This window comes from Phocoena sinus, chromosome 2, assembly GCF_008692025.1.
Source record: "Phocoena sinus isolate mPhoSin1 chromosome 2, mPhoSin1.pri, whole genome shotgun sequence".
Lineage (NCBI taxonomy): Eukaryota > Metazoa > Chordata > Mammalia > Artiodactyla > Phocoenidae > Phocoena > Phocoena sinus.
This window is the reverse complement of record NC_045764.1, coordinates 407,533-421,029: the sequence shown is the minus strand read 5'-3', so window position 1 is coordinate 421,029 and position 13,497 is coordinate 407,533. Positions and strand designations below refer to the sequence as shown.

Here is a 13,497-nt window from a genome sequence, read left to right as displayed (position 1 = left end):
GAGGATCACACTATTTCTTTGCTACTCCATGCAAAGAGACCAACTTTTCTCTCTCCATGGGACAGCGCTTACTTTTTTTTTTGCCTTAGTTTTTGTATAAGATGCTTTGTTTTATAGTTGTTTTCTGCTTTAAAGCTGACAACATTAATTCTAAGTTTTCAGCGACAAAGTTCTTTTTTAGGTTTTATTCCTCCCCAGGACATCTGGGAATCCAGTATGTTCCTCACAATAGCTGGCTATTTCAGTCTGAAAGGAGTTTAAGGTGGAAGGAATTTTAAACAGATACTCTTTGATCTTCTACTGTCTTTAGCTTGGAAAGTTTCCTTTTAGAAATCCTGGTCACCATCATCCTGCTGTTTGTAGTCACTATCATTTTGCCTCTCAGGATGACTTGTGTGAAAATAGTTTCTTTTTAAAACTTCTCTAGGTTCTGAAAGTGAGTGGAAGGTTAGACGTCTTAGGGAATGACATTGCAAATCCTATTACTTTGATAGATTTTGGAATTACCACTATGTATCTCTAAGGCATTTGCATGGACTTGAAAGTCAATGATTCAAACTCTTTGGAAAATTTATTTCCACTTAGGAAAATGAGAAATTCAGTTGTTGATAAACAGACAGCCATCTAACACGATTAGGTTAAAAATAATAAAGAAAAGTTCACAGTCCAAATAATTGAAGGTGTGTAATCACATTCCATAAAAGACAAGAATGGAACAGGCTATGGCCATCCTTATAATTCAGTGAAAACAGTAAGGACACCCACTTATTTAAGAACCTCACTGCCTCAAATGCATTAAATGCCCAAAAAACACCTATGTTCCTCCTGTACTTAAGTGTAAAAAGTGGGATTCTCTTCCTCAGTGAGAAAGGAGTAGAAAGAGAACAACATTTTACATGACGCTACCTAATGCTGTCGCTGTGTTAGGTACTTCCTGCTTGTGATCTCATTTAAAATACAGGAGAATTGGTAAAACCAGCTAATCTCGTATCATACTAGGGTCTATCTAAGTGGGCACGGTTATTCTGCAAGGACAATTTGGCAACGGACACCAGAAGCTTTTTAATTTTTTGTGCCCTTTGGATTATGCCCAAGGGTTTATGTACAAGGGTGTTCACCACATCATTATTTATAATGGTAAAAATGTTAGGGAAAAAATTGGTTAATTTAATTACGGTGCAACCTCACCATGAAAACATGTTGTAGAATACTAGTTAATGACAGAGAAAGCTTTTTGCAAGACACTGTTAAATTGGAAAGCAGGTTCTGAAACAATGTATACAGTGTGATCCCATTTTTAAAAGTATATACATGTAGCTAGTCACAATGAAAGCAGATGGGACTTACACACACCACGCTGTGATTAGTCAAAGAAGTGATTATTTCTGAATGGTGGAGTAAGAATGATTTTTGTTGGCTCTTTTGCTCATCTGTGTTTTCTAAACTATTTTACAATAAACACGAATTCCCTTTTTTTAAATAAAAACACTCCCAGTGAATTTTACTTTTTTATTCTTTGGAAACTTCTAAGGCAGACATTCTTCCTCATACTAACTTTAAAAGAGAGATCCTCAGTTTACAAATGGGAGACACGACCCATACATAAATTTTTTTTTTTTGACAAAAGAATGGTCGCTTCAACACCTAAAACACTATAATGTACTTTACCCCACAAAATGCACATCTGTAATACCTTTCAACTACAACTAATAGTAGCACAGTGTACCTGAAGCATGCTGAAGTGGCCCATAAGTAAATTCTGAAAATTTCTTTTTGTCTAAGCAGCTGCATTCTATTCCAAGAGCACCAAAAGCAGGAAAATGAAGTAACTCAAGAGTCATTGACAGATTGCTTGTTACACACTGTTGTTCTGAAAAGAATGATTTTGATCCATTCATTTGTTTATTGTTGTAGATGCCTAAGACAAACAATATAGGGATTTACTGTTCCCTTATATATTTTGCCTGAATTCGTCTAATAGAAATACACTTCCAACCAATAAATAAATATAGTACAGTTTCATAGACTTCTGTTCTCCTTTAAAGCACCGTGTTTTTCTCCTTTGTGCTCTTTATTTTTCTGCTCTGTTACGTTAATTTCCCCTCATTCCAGCAATTGTTTTCCTTCTTTTTTTCCTCCATTTTACTTTCCGTGTCTCCAGCTTCTGCTCCCATTTTCTCTGATAAATGGTTGTTACATTTTCTGGCTCTTAAAATGCCTTATGCTTTCATTTCCATAAATGCAAGATGTTACGTTAATATTCCAATGTTTCTGATACACAGCTCTCATGGCTGACTTGAAATCATGTAACAGATGGAATCCTTATACTCCCAATCCATTTTTTTCAAAATTTCAAGTAAAAGTAATTATTCTTTATTTGCATCTATCAAGACAAAAGGGAGCTTTTCTTTTGCCAGTTCGCGCCACCCTGATTCATTAGTTGATAAAAGACATCCTTTGCAGAGTACATAATTGGCCCATGATGTTCGGAGTTAAGACTTGTCATTTCAGTTTAGATTTATGTCCTAATTTATTTTCATGATTGAAAGGTATATTAGTGTATACCAGCATGGTTCGTACACATTCAGAATCTACAGCTGGTTAGCTTGCTCATAAAGAAAGACTATATATCAAAAGCGAGTTCAGACAAGATAGTGTGGATAGTTAAATGCAAATCCTATTTCATTATTGGAAGAAAACTGACCTTTGTCAATAGATTAGTTACATTATCAGTTACAAACCTAAATCCACAATGGTAAGGCAAGTAATGTAAATAAGTGAAAAGAGCCGGATTAAAAATAATAATAGGGCTTCCCTGGTGGTGCAGTGGTTGAGAGTCCGCCTGCCGATGGAGGGGACATGGGTTCGTGCCCCGGTCCGGGAAGATCCCGCGTGCCGCGGAGCGGCTGGGCCCGTGGGCCATGGCCGCTGAGCCTGCGCGTCCGGAGCCTGCGCTCCGCAACGGGAGAGGCCACAACAGTGAGAGGCCCGCGTACCGCAAAAAAAAAAAAAATAATAATAATAATAATACTGAGACAACTGCCAATTGACCTTTATCCTCCATGTCTGGGAGACAGAAGGGAGTGGTGGAGACTGTGGAGAAGTGGAGAGTGCAGACAAATTACTACTCATCTCTAGCTAACTGTAGCCAGATCTTATCATTTTTCAAGAGAAATTCAGATTTTTATAGGCAATCACCCAAATTTTAAGTACTGGCAATTTCATTGCCATAGCAGAATACAACAGACTGGGTGGCTTAAACAACACACAGTGCTAGAGGCTGGAGGTCTAAGACCAAGGGGCTGACAGGTTGGTTTCTGATGAGACCTCTCTCCTGGCTTGCAGACAGACACCTTCTTGCCGTGTGCTCACAAAGAGATTTATCTCTGGTGTCTTTTCCTCCTACAAGGACACTAGTCCTATGGAATCAGGGCCCCACCCTTATACGTCATTTAATTTTACTTATCTCTTTCATAGGCCTATCTATCTCCAAATATCGTCACATTGAGGGTTAGGGCTTCAACATATGAATTTGGGGGTAGGGGATGCAGTCCATAACAGCAACCATGCAGAAAAATCAAAAAGACCCTGTGAGCCAGATATGGCCTTCAGCTCATCAGTCTACAATGTCATCACCTTCATCTATTAGAATGAGAGTTTAAGTCCTGACATTAACATCCCTAAAGATGCCTGGAGCTAATCAATAGAAAAGCAAGGAAAATAATTTATGAAAAAGAGCACATGTCAAAACCACCTTGGTTCACGTAGATTCATATTATGATGTCAGCACTACAAAATGCAGCACTGGACAGGTTGACTTCCTCAAGCCGACTGAAGCTTGGAAAAATACTCTGAGGATGTAGATAATCATGATTAGGTTTAGGGTCAAAGAATAGCAGAGCTGGAAACACCTTTAGGGCCAACTCCCTGCCCTCTAGCAGGCAAGTATCAAAGCTGCTCAGGACAGAGGCCTATTCTCTTCCAAAGGTTCTCCAGGTATTTGCTTCCCATTCCCCCTCAGACAGATTGGACTAACCAGCTTATGAAGATAAAAAGAGCCTTAATATGGAGGTTCCTTAAAAAACTACAAATAGAACTACCATATGACCCAGCAATCCCACTACTGGGTATATATATATCCTGAGAAAACCATAATTCAAAAAGAGTCATGTACCAAAATGTTCATTGCAGCACTATTTACAATAGCCCGGAGATGGAAACAACCTAAGTGCCTATCATCAGATGAATGGATAAAGAAGATGTGGCACATATATACAATGGAATATTACTCAGCCATAAAAAGAAACGAAATTGAGCTATGAGGTGGATAGACCTAGAGTCTGTCATACAGAGTGAAGTAAGTCAGAAAGAGAAAGACAAATACCATATACTAACACATATATATGGAATTTAAGAAAAAAAATGTCATGAAGTACCTAGGGGTAAGACAGAAATGAAGACACAGACCTACTAGAGAATGGACTTGAGGATATGGGGAGGGCGAAGGGTAAGCTGTGACAAAGCGAGAGAGTGGCATAGACATATATACACTACCAAATGTAAGGTAGATAGCTAGTGGGAAGCAGCCGCATAGCACAGGGAGATCAGCTCGGTGCTTTGTGACCTCCTGGAGGGGTGGGATAGGGGGAGTGGGAGGGAGGGAGACGCAAGAGGGAGGAGATGTGGGAACATATGTACATGTATGGCTGATTCACTTTGTTGTGAAGCAGAAACTAACACACCATTGTAAAGCAATTATACCCCAATAAAGATGTTAAGAAAAAAAAAGAATCTGAAAAAGAATATAAATATATCTGAAACTGAATCACTTTGCTGTACACTTGAAACTAATACAACATTGTAAATTAACTATACTTCAATAAAAAATAAATAAAAATAAAAGAAAAAAAAAGAAAATGTGCCGTAAATACATACAATGGAATGCTATTCAGCCATACTAAAGAATGAAGTATTGCCACTTGTTACAATATGGATGGGCCTTGAGAGCAGTACACTAAGTGTAATCAGACAGAAAGACAAATACATGATCCATATATGTGGGATCTAAAAAACCCCCAAAACCCAAAACCCCCACAAAACTGAACTCACAGATACAGAGGACAGTTCAGTGGTTGCCAGAGGTGGGGCTGTGGGGTGTTGTTGTAAAATAAATACGTCAGCGGGACGCAGTGTACAGCAAGGTGACGCTGTACTGCATATTTGAAAGGTACTAAGAGAGTAGATCTTAAAAGTTCTCATCACAAGAAAAAAAATTTTTTGTAACTATGTGTGGTGACAGATGTTAAGTAGACTTGCTGTGGTGATCATTTCACAATGTATACAAATATTGAATCATTATGTCGTATACCTGAAACTAATATAAGGTTGTATGTCAATTGTACCTCAATAAAGTACATACATTGCATACATATATAAAATAAAATTTTCTAGTAGCTGTAGTAAAAAAAAAAGTAAAAATAAAACAGGTGAAATCAATTTTAATATGCTTAATTTAACCAAACGTATCCCAAATATTATCATTTAAACATTTAATGAATAAAAATTACTAATGAAATATATTACATTGTTTTTCACTAAATCTTTGAGGTTGGTGTGTATTTTACAGTTATAGCACAGTTCAATTCAGGCTAGCCACATTTATGTGGCCACTGGGTACCATGTTGGTAAGTCTTAGTCTTAGACACTTGGCTAGGTTAAGGGCTTTCTTTTACCAATAGTTTCAATTTATGTGAGTTTTCACTATTTCTCTGGGTTATGCCAGATCACCAGGCATCGTGTCTTAGTGCTTTTTCTCCTTCTGACAGACCTCTCAGAGTCATGCTATTTCTGTTGGCGTGATGCCTTTTTAAATTCAAATTGACACGCATTTCAAAGGCCATTCATCTAAAAGACCACAGTCAACACTGTATTCTGTGCAGTTGTTTTTATTGCGGTAAGATATGCACAACATAGCGTTTACCATTCCAACTGCTTTTTAAACTGTACAGTGCAACAGCGTTAAGCGCATTCGCACCGTTGTGTAACCAGCACCGCCGTCCGCCTCCAGAACGCTTTCATCGTCCCAAACTGAAGCTCTGCGCCCTTTACACACCAGCTCCTAACCTCCCCTCCTCCAGCCCCTGGAAACCACCTTCTGTGTCTCTAAATCTGACCTCCCTAGCTACCTCAGGTAAGTGGACGCCGACAATATTTGTCTTTTTGGGTCTGGTTTTCTCATTCAGCACATTGTCTTCAAGGTTTATCCATGCTGTAGCGTATGTCAGAACTTCCTTCCATTTTACAGGGCAATAATATTTCATTCTGTGCACATACAACATTTTGTTTATCCATCCATCCACCGGTGGTCGCTTGGGTTGTTTCCATCACTTGGCTATTGTGAATAATGCTGACATAAGCATGAGTGCACAAACAGCTGTTCAAGTCCTTGCTTTCAATTCTCTTGGGTATACACCCAGGAGTGGAATAGCTGGATTGGATAAAATTATTTTTAAAGCCTAACTAGTCAAACCTATAATAAGAAAAGGTGGTTCGGGGCATCCTTACCAGCAGAGTCAGTGGACTTGAGATACACTCCACAGCGTCTCTAGCAGGGACTCTATTTTGTAAGCATCCCAACAGTTTCACAGTCACTGACTCATGGACAAAGAATCCTCTCAAGTTACCTCAGTCAGTTCAGTATATTTTTAATTCTGAATGAGCCAAGTTCTCCCAGTGTGTGATTCAGTGGGTGCAAATTAGGCATTTAAGAAGATATAGTCATACTTTTGGAAAAACAGTAAGGTCTCCTAACGGTGCCACTAAATCTACCAAAATGGCCTAAAAAATGAACCCAACTCTCAAAAGTTCCACTGTGCAGTGTTTACGTTGTGCTAAAAGGCAAATGTGATTTTTCTGCAACTCCCATGTACAATTCAGCACTTTTAGAGAGAAAAAGAGGCTGAAGGGCTCTGAAAAGTTTGTGCTGGCGCTGTGAGAAATATTTCTAGGCTGGGAGCTGCCCTGAGAATCTGCTCAGTTTGCACTGTGTATGTCGTCCGGGCACATGAAGATGGCGAGCGTGGTCCCTGACAGCTTGCAAATGCGTCCCCTCCGCTGCAGAAAAACGCTGGCCCCAACCAACCCGCGTCCTGCTTGAACCTTGAGGACACATGGGGGGGGGATGTCACGGTTGGCCCCCGGTTTTGCTTTGAAGGGAATGTGTTGCTTTTTTCAGCTCTGATGGTCCTTCCTAATCTGCACTCGCAAGGTGTAAAACATTAAAGGGAGCACCTTAATTATTTTGTCCCGTTTGAAGCAATAGACAGCTGCTGACGCTGATTTAAAACAGAAGACAAGCGACCCCACTGTAATCTCCGAGGTTAGTTTATTTGGATTATTCTCTGAAACTGAACTGACCATGAGCTCCGACAACAGAGGTGAAGGCGTGGAGGGAAGGCGGGTCTTCCTTCCCGCCTGGAGCGTCGTGACTCTGGGGACACGTGTGCCCCTCGGACTCGGGCAGACGCTGCACGGGGCCCAGGGGTGCTCGGTGCGCTCCCGTGCGCCCACTCTGGCTGCGTGGCCCTTTCACCCGCGAGGGTAACGATGTGAGCGCCTTCCTCAGGAAGGGTATTTACTCACGCCCTCTGGGCGGAGCACTGACGTTTCAGAGGAAGGCTGGAAGAATTCCTTAGGAGCTTTAGACAACCCTCGATTCTTTTTTCTTTTTTTAAAACAGCTTTACTGAGGTCTGATTGATACACAAAGAACTGCACGCTTTTAACATGCGCGACTCGAGGATTCTGGTCATGCCAACAGCAGTCTCGCGAGCACCACAGTCCAGGCAGGAGAAGCACCAACGCCTCCCAGAGTAGATGCACACGCAGGGCCGACTCACTTTGTTGCAGAGCAGAAACTAAGACACCATTCTCCAGCAGCTAGGCTTCAGCAAAGGTGTTAAGGCATAAAACCAAAAGCGCCTCGCGGAGTCTGCCTGTCGCGTGTGCGTGCGTGTGCGTGATGGCAGCGGACGGCCACTTGCCCTGAGCGCGTCTGAAGCGCACGGCGCTGGGACTGCGCGCGGCCCATCTCAGCACTTGGTCCTGCGGCGGAACTCGGACCCCAGTCCCCGACAGCCCCTGCCGTGCGCTCTGCTTCTGCGACCCCGCCCGCTTTCGTAGCCTCACGGAAGCGGGATCGGGCCGCGTTCGGCCTTCGGGACTGGTTCATTTCGCCGAGCATCGCGTCCCCCGGGAGAAAGCCCTCCGTCCGCTGTCGCCCCGTCAGCTGCAGCCCGGCCTCCTCACGGACGACCTCCGCGCCCTCGTGTCGGCCCGCCCAGTCCTCCTCCACGTATACTCTGATGGGACTTCGCGCAAAAAAGCCGCCGGCGCTGACTCAGACGTGCAAAAGCGTGCGTAGCTTCAAGTTTTACCCGCCTCCCCCGACGGCGGCCGGACGTGACCTTGCCAGCTCGGGGGGGGGGGGGGGGCGGGGGGGGCTCGGGTCTCCCGGGTGAAAACAGCCCTTCTGGCTGGGCGGCGGCCATCTTCTCACAGCGCACATTTATAGGAGGCCGTCGCGCTGCACGCCTTAAAGAGATGCGATTGTTGCCCATCACACGTCAGTAAAGCGGAAAGAAGACTTTTAAAGGACCGAGTAGCGTAAAACGGCGCCTCGGCGTGAACGCCGCATCCTTCAGGCTGTCCCCGCCCCGGTCCCGGGCGCCAGGGCCCTTGCGGGCGGCGCGACGCCCGCCCGGCCCGGCGTCCAGGCCCCCAGCGAGGCGGCTGCCCCGGGCGGAGCGGCGGGGGGCGCAGCCGGGAGGGGCCCCCGCGCAATGCCCGGCCCCGCGTGCGTCCCACCCCGCCAGCCTCCGGGCCCGGCCCAGCGCTGCCTCCCCCGCACCCCGGGGCCGCGGCGGGGGACTCGGGGGCCGCCCGGGTTCCGGCCGCCGAGCCGCACCTTTTGCTGGGCGGGCTCCGGACCCCGCCCGGCCCTCTACCGGCTTCTTAGGTCCCACAGGCTCCCAAGTAGGCCCAGCATTTGGGGCGCCTCTTTCTCGCCTCTGCCCGTTGCTCAGTCCTCCCAGAACAGAGGCGCTTACTCTCCCGTGTGGCTGGCACTTCTGGACACATGTTCGCCTTCGTCCTCCCTGAAGCCAAGCCTCCAAGCTTGTGATGTAGGAAGTCCGCTGCGAAAGGTCTGAGAAAACACCCTACTCCTGCTTGAAAGTCTGATTTCTTGAGACTACGATGCACCTACCGACTTTATATTAAAAGTCCAGTTTGAAACTCAACGCTGAGCAAGGGTTTCTTTTGTTCTGGGTGGTGTTCTGTCTCCCCTTCCCTGTAAAAAAACTGTCTTCAGCTTCTTGGCTCAATGGAGGGGAAGGAAGCTGCAGGGTTTGAAAAACAACCAACTAACCAACCAAACCAACCAACCAACACAAAAACCAGCTCTGGAACTACTAAGGAGGAAAGAGACATTGTACGGCATTTCAAAATCTCACCCACTATAATCGGCCAAGCTAAACTGTTTCTCTTACCCCACATGCCGGACGGCCCTGCTTCCACATCTTGCCCGCGTCGCTCCCTTCCCTTCAAATACATACAAGAATTCAGTTTTGACTTCACACTTGCTTTGCTGTTGTCTGGCTTTTCACATTACTTGGTGAGAAATTTTTCCTTTGATTCCTGATGTATTCAAAGCAAGTTAGCAATGATGCGATGAAAACTACTTCTTAATGATTCTAGAGCTGAACTTATACGCCACACAGTTTCAAAATGAATGAAACACAAAACATTATGTACGACGGGGAAACTCTGTATAACCCGACACCAGCTCCTAGTGGCTGAAAGTCCTCTGGTTTGTGAGGGTGATTTTACCCACTAAGATTTAGACAAGACTGGCTTGAACCTCTAGAGAGTGACAAACTCAACACTGAGTATTTCCAGGAATTCCTGAGCAGGACACGTTCTTCCAAGTCACCTCACGGTTCTGGTCATTGCTTGCTTCCTGTCAGTGTTCGGTTCTTCCCAGCCTCACCTCTGGCAACTGCTCCCCTTCCTCCCTTCCTGCCCTTGTGAGTGCAGATATGTAACACAACTCCTTTTCTCTGATTTCTGGAAAATGCCACCCATCCAAGACAAGTATGAGTGGGAGCCATTTGCGGAAGATTCTGGGGTTAGGGCAGCACTGAAGAAAGCCTCAGTCTGTGAGAGCAGCCTCAGCGCTGTCTCCTAGCCATTGTCTCCATCAGGAACCTCCCACTCCTGGGCATGTATCCGGAGAAAACTCTATCATTTGAAAAAACACATGCACCCCAATGTTCATAGCAGCGCTATTTACAATAGCCAAGACACAGAAACAAACCCAAGTGCACATCAACACATGAACAGTCTAAGAAAATTTATATATATATATATAAAATGTCTCGTATCTATTCCATTATATATATAATGGAGTATTACTCAAGCATAAAAAAGAATGAAATCTTGTCATCTGTGGCAACATGGATGGACCTAGAGATTATCATACTAAGTGAAGTAAGTCAGCAGAGAAACAAGTATTATATGATTTTGCTTACATGTTGAATTAAAAAATAATACAAATGAATCTATACAAAACAGAAACTCACAAAGAAAACAAACCAAAGGGAAAGGGGGGAGGGATGAATAAGGAGTATGGGGTTAACAGATACAAACTACTGCACATAAAATAACTAAGCAACAAGGATTTACTGTATAGCCCAAGGAACTATATTCAACCTCTTCTAATAACCTATAATGGAAAATAATCTGAAAAAAACCCATATATATACACAAATAACTGAATTACTTTGCTGTACACCTGAAACGAACACAATATTGTAAATCAACTATATTTCAATTAAAAAAATTTTAAACCTGTCACTGACATCACCTGCCTTGTTGGGCTCTTTCTCCCTCACCACCTATGTCTCTTCCCAGAGTCTCGCCTATTCCCAGCACCAACTCCTGGCCTTGGTGATGCTATCTTCAGAGATTTAAATGTTTCTGTATCAATTAGCTTTTATTGCTTTACACACACACACACGCCTGTCGTTCCAAACAACTATGCATTTAGCTCGTGAGTCTGCTGGGCAGCAATTTGGACTGGACTCAGCTGGGCACCTCAGGCGTCTGCTGGCAGTGGCAGACTGGCTTTGTTTTTAGAGGCTGGGCTCTCGTGTGTCTAGGGCCTCAGCGGGACAGATGGGCTGACTTGAATCTGCCCGATGCAGTCTCTCACCCTCCAGTAGGCCAGCCTGGGCTTGTTCACAAGGAGGTTGGGCTGGGTTCCATGAGAACAGGCAGAATCACCCAAGGCTTCTTGAACCTTAAGAACAACTGGTCCACCAACCCTTCACTGCATTCTATCGGTCAGAACAAGTCAAAGGTCTCCACTCAAGGGCGTGAGCTACAAGTCACTACACACTACAGCAGGCGTGCCTCTAGCAGGCTACTTACTACAGTTTCTTCCTTCTCTGACAGAGAGTGATTTAATTCCCTGTGCCTCACTCTGAACCCGTCCACGACAAATCCTCAGGGCTATCTCTCCACAATCAATAGTCCTTAAATTGTTTTTACAGAAATTACATTTTCCCCTTCAGAGGAATTTTGCGGGCACCTCTTAAACTTCTGGGTTGTTTCTTCCCAAGAACACGTAGAAATAGTGCCAGTGTGTGTGTGTGTGTGTGTGTGTGTGTGTGTGTGTGTGTCAATGGGTGGGGGGTTGTTAAGAATAAGTCATTATTTTGGCTCCGGGATTATGATGATAATTTAATTTTTAGTTTTCAAGACGTTATTGTAGTGTCTTTAAGATAAGCCAACAGTATAAATACATATTTACAGCTGCTTTATTTTGTTTTATTCACCACAGAAGTACATGAGGACATGCATCCTAATACTCCAGTGTGGTGATCAGACAGGTTTCTAACGATCCTGATGCTTGCTGTAGAAAATAGGTCACACACAAACTGTGAAATAGATCTAAAGTCCACTGGAGATAATTAATTGCTACAAAATGCATCAGAAGGCAAAGATCCTTTCTAATTCAATTTTCAATGATGGCAGAGTTCATAAAGAACTAAAAGAGAACTGAAACTTCTGTGAAAGTAATAATAAAAAAAAAGACATAAAATTCCTTTCCTAAGGAAAAGGAAAGAAGCTGATGAGGAAAAAATAATCAGTTCTGGGAAAGAAAATTTCAGCAAGTTTAGGGCACTGGCAAAAAAAGACTTGGGAAGAAAGGAGTCCAAAGAGCTGGATGGCCTTTAAACAAACAATTTTGGCAGGTGAACAAACTGTATGGGACATGAAGGACAGGGGACAGCCTGCCAAATTGGCAAAACGGAACTATGCAAAGTTCTGAAAGGCAAATTAGGGAATTAAGAAAGGATGTCCAGCCAGATCACCAAGGATGAACAAATGTGTAGGGACCACATCAAAAGTGAGAAAGATAATACAGTGTAGGGTAGACATAAAAGACATCAGAAAGTAGTTAATCGGCTGCACTAGTAAAAACCAAGTTATTATTGACCGTGTTATCATTCGGTTGAATAACCACCCCTGGATTTCACATTTTTCCGTGCAAGCCTGTTGCCTGGCACCACAGGAGGCCTTTTGGAAGAAGAAGGATTACCGTGGCTGTGTGATCATCGAAGGTGAGGACGCTCTGATTTCAATGACCCTGGATGACGCCAAGCCAGATGGATCGCTGCCCGCCATCATGGGCGTCATCCTTGCCTGAAAAGCTGACCGCCTCGCCGAGGTCCATAAAGAAATAAGGAAAATCTGTGAGTTCTACGCCAAAGGGCTAGGATGGATCCCCAGAAGCTTTACACCCGGTGCACTACGACGAGAGAGGAGCAGTGCTCCGGGGGCCGCCACACTCCTTCTTCCCCCTGGGCTCAGGGCTCAGGACAGGACAGGAGGGCGATTCGCCAGCCCGTAGGCAGTATCTGCTTTCCAGGCACGGAGACTGCCACACAGTGAAGTGGAGAACGGGCGGCTAGAGAGGTGTTGAATGCTCTGGGGAAGGTGGCAAAGAAAGACATGTGAGTCCAGGAACCTGAATCCGAGGACGCTGCAGCTGTAGACACCACCCACACCTTCTGGGAGAGGAACCCGCTTTCCGTGACAGGCCTGCCGAAGATCATGAGATTCTCCACATCGATAACTGCCCTGGGGTTCGCGGTGTACAAATTCAGGCTGCTGACCCAACCCTGAGGTTTCAGTTTCACGCTTTTTGCTCTCTCTTTCCCAGCATCATAACGAGGAAAATACTGACAAATTTCAAGGCTCTGTCATCGGATTATGTTTCAGTGCACCGATTTAACCCCTCAGTTTAATCTCAGCGTGTCACCTCCTTAATTTCAGTAAGATCAAGCTCCATCTTGCGATTTGTCTGTAGACCAACTTGTATTGATTAGTAGAAAATAACTTTGTTATCAATTTCTTAATTTCAAGAAGTTAA

General features: G+C 44.2%; 1 pseudogene; it reads left to right on the top strand.

The window, feature by feature from the left end:
- The first annotated feature begins 12,419 nt into the window (after nucleotides 1–12,419).
- LOC116749906 lies at nucleotides 12,420–13,250 on the top strand (annotated as a pseudogene).
- The last annotated feature ends 247 nt before the right edge of the window (nucleotides 13,251–13,497 follow it).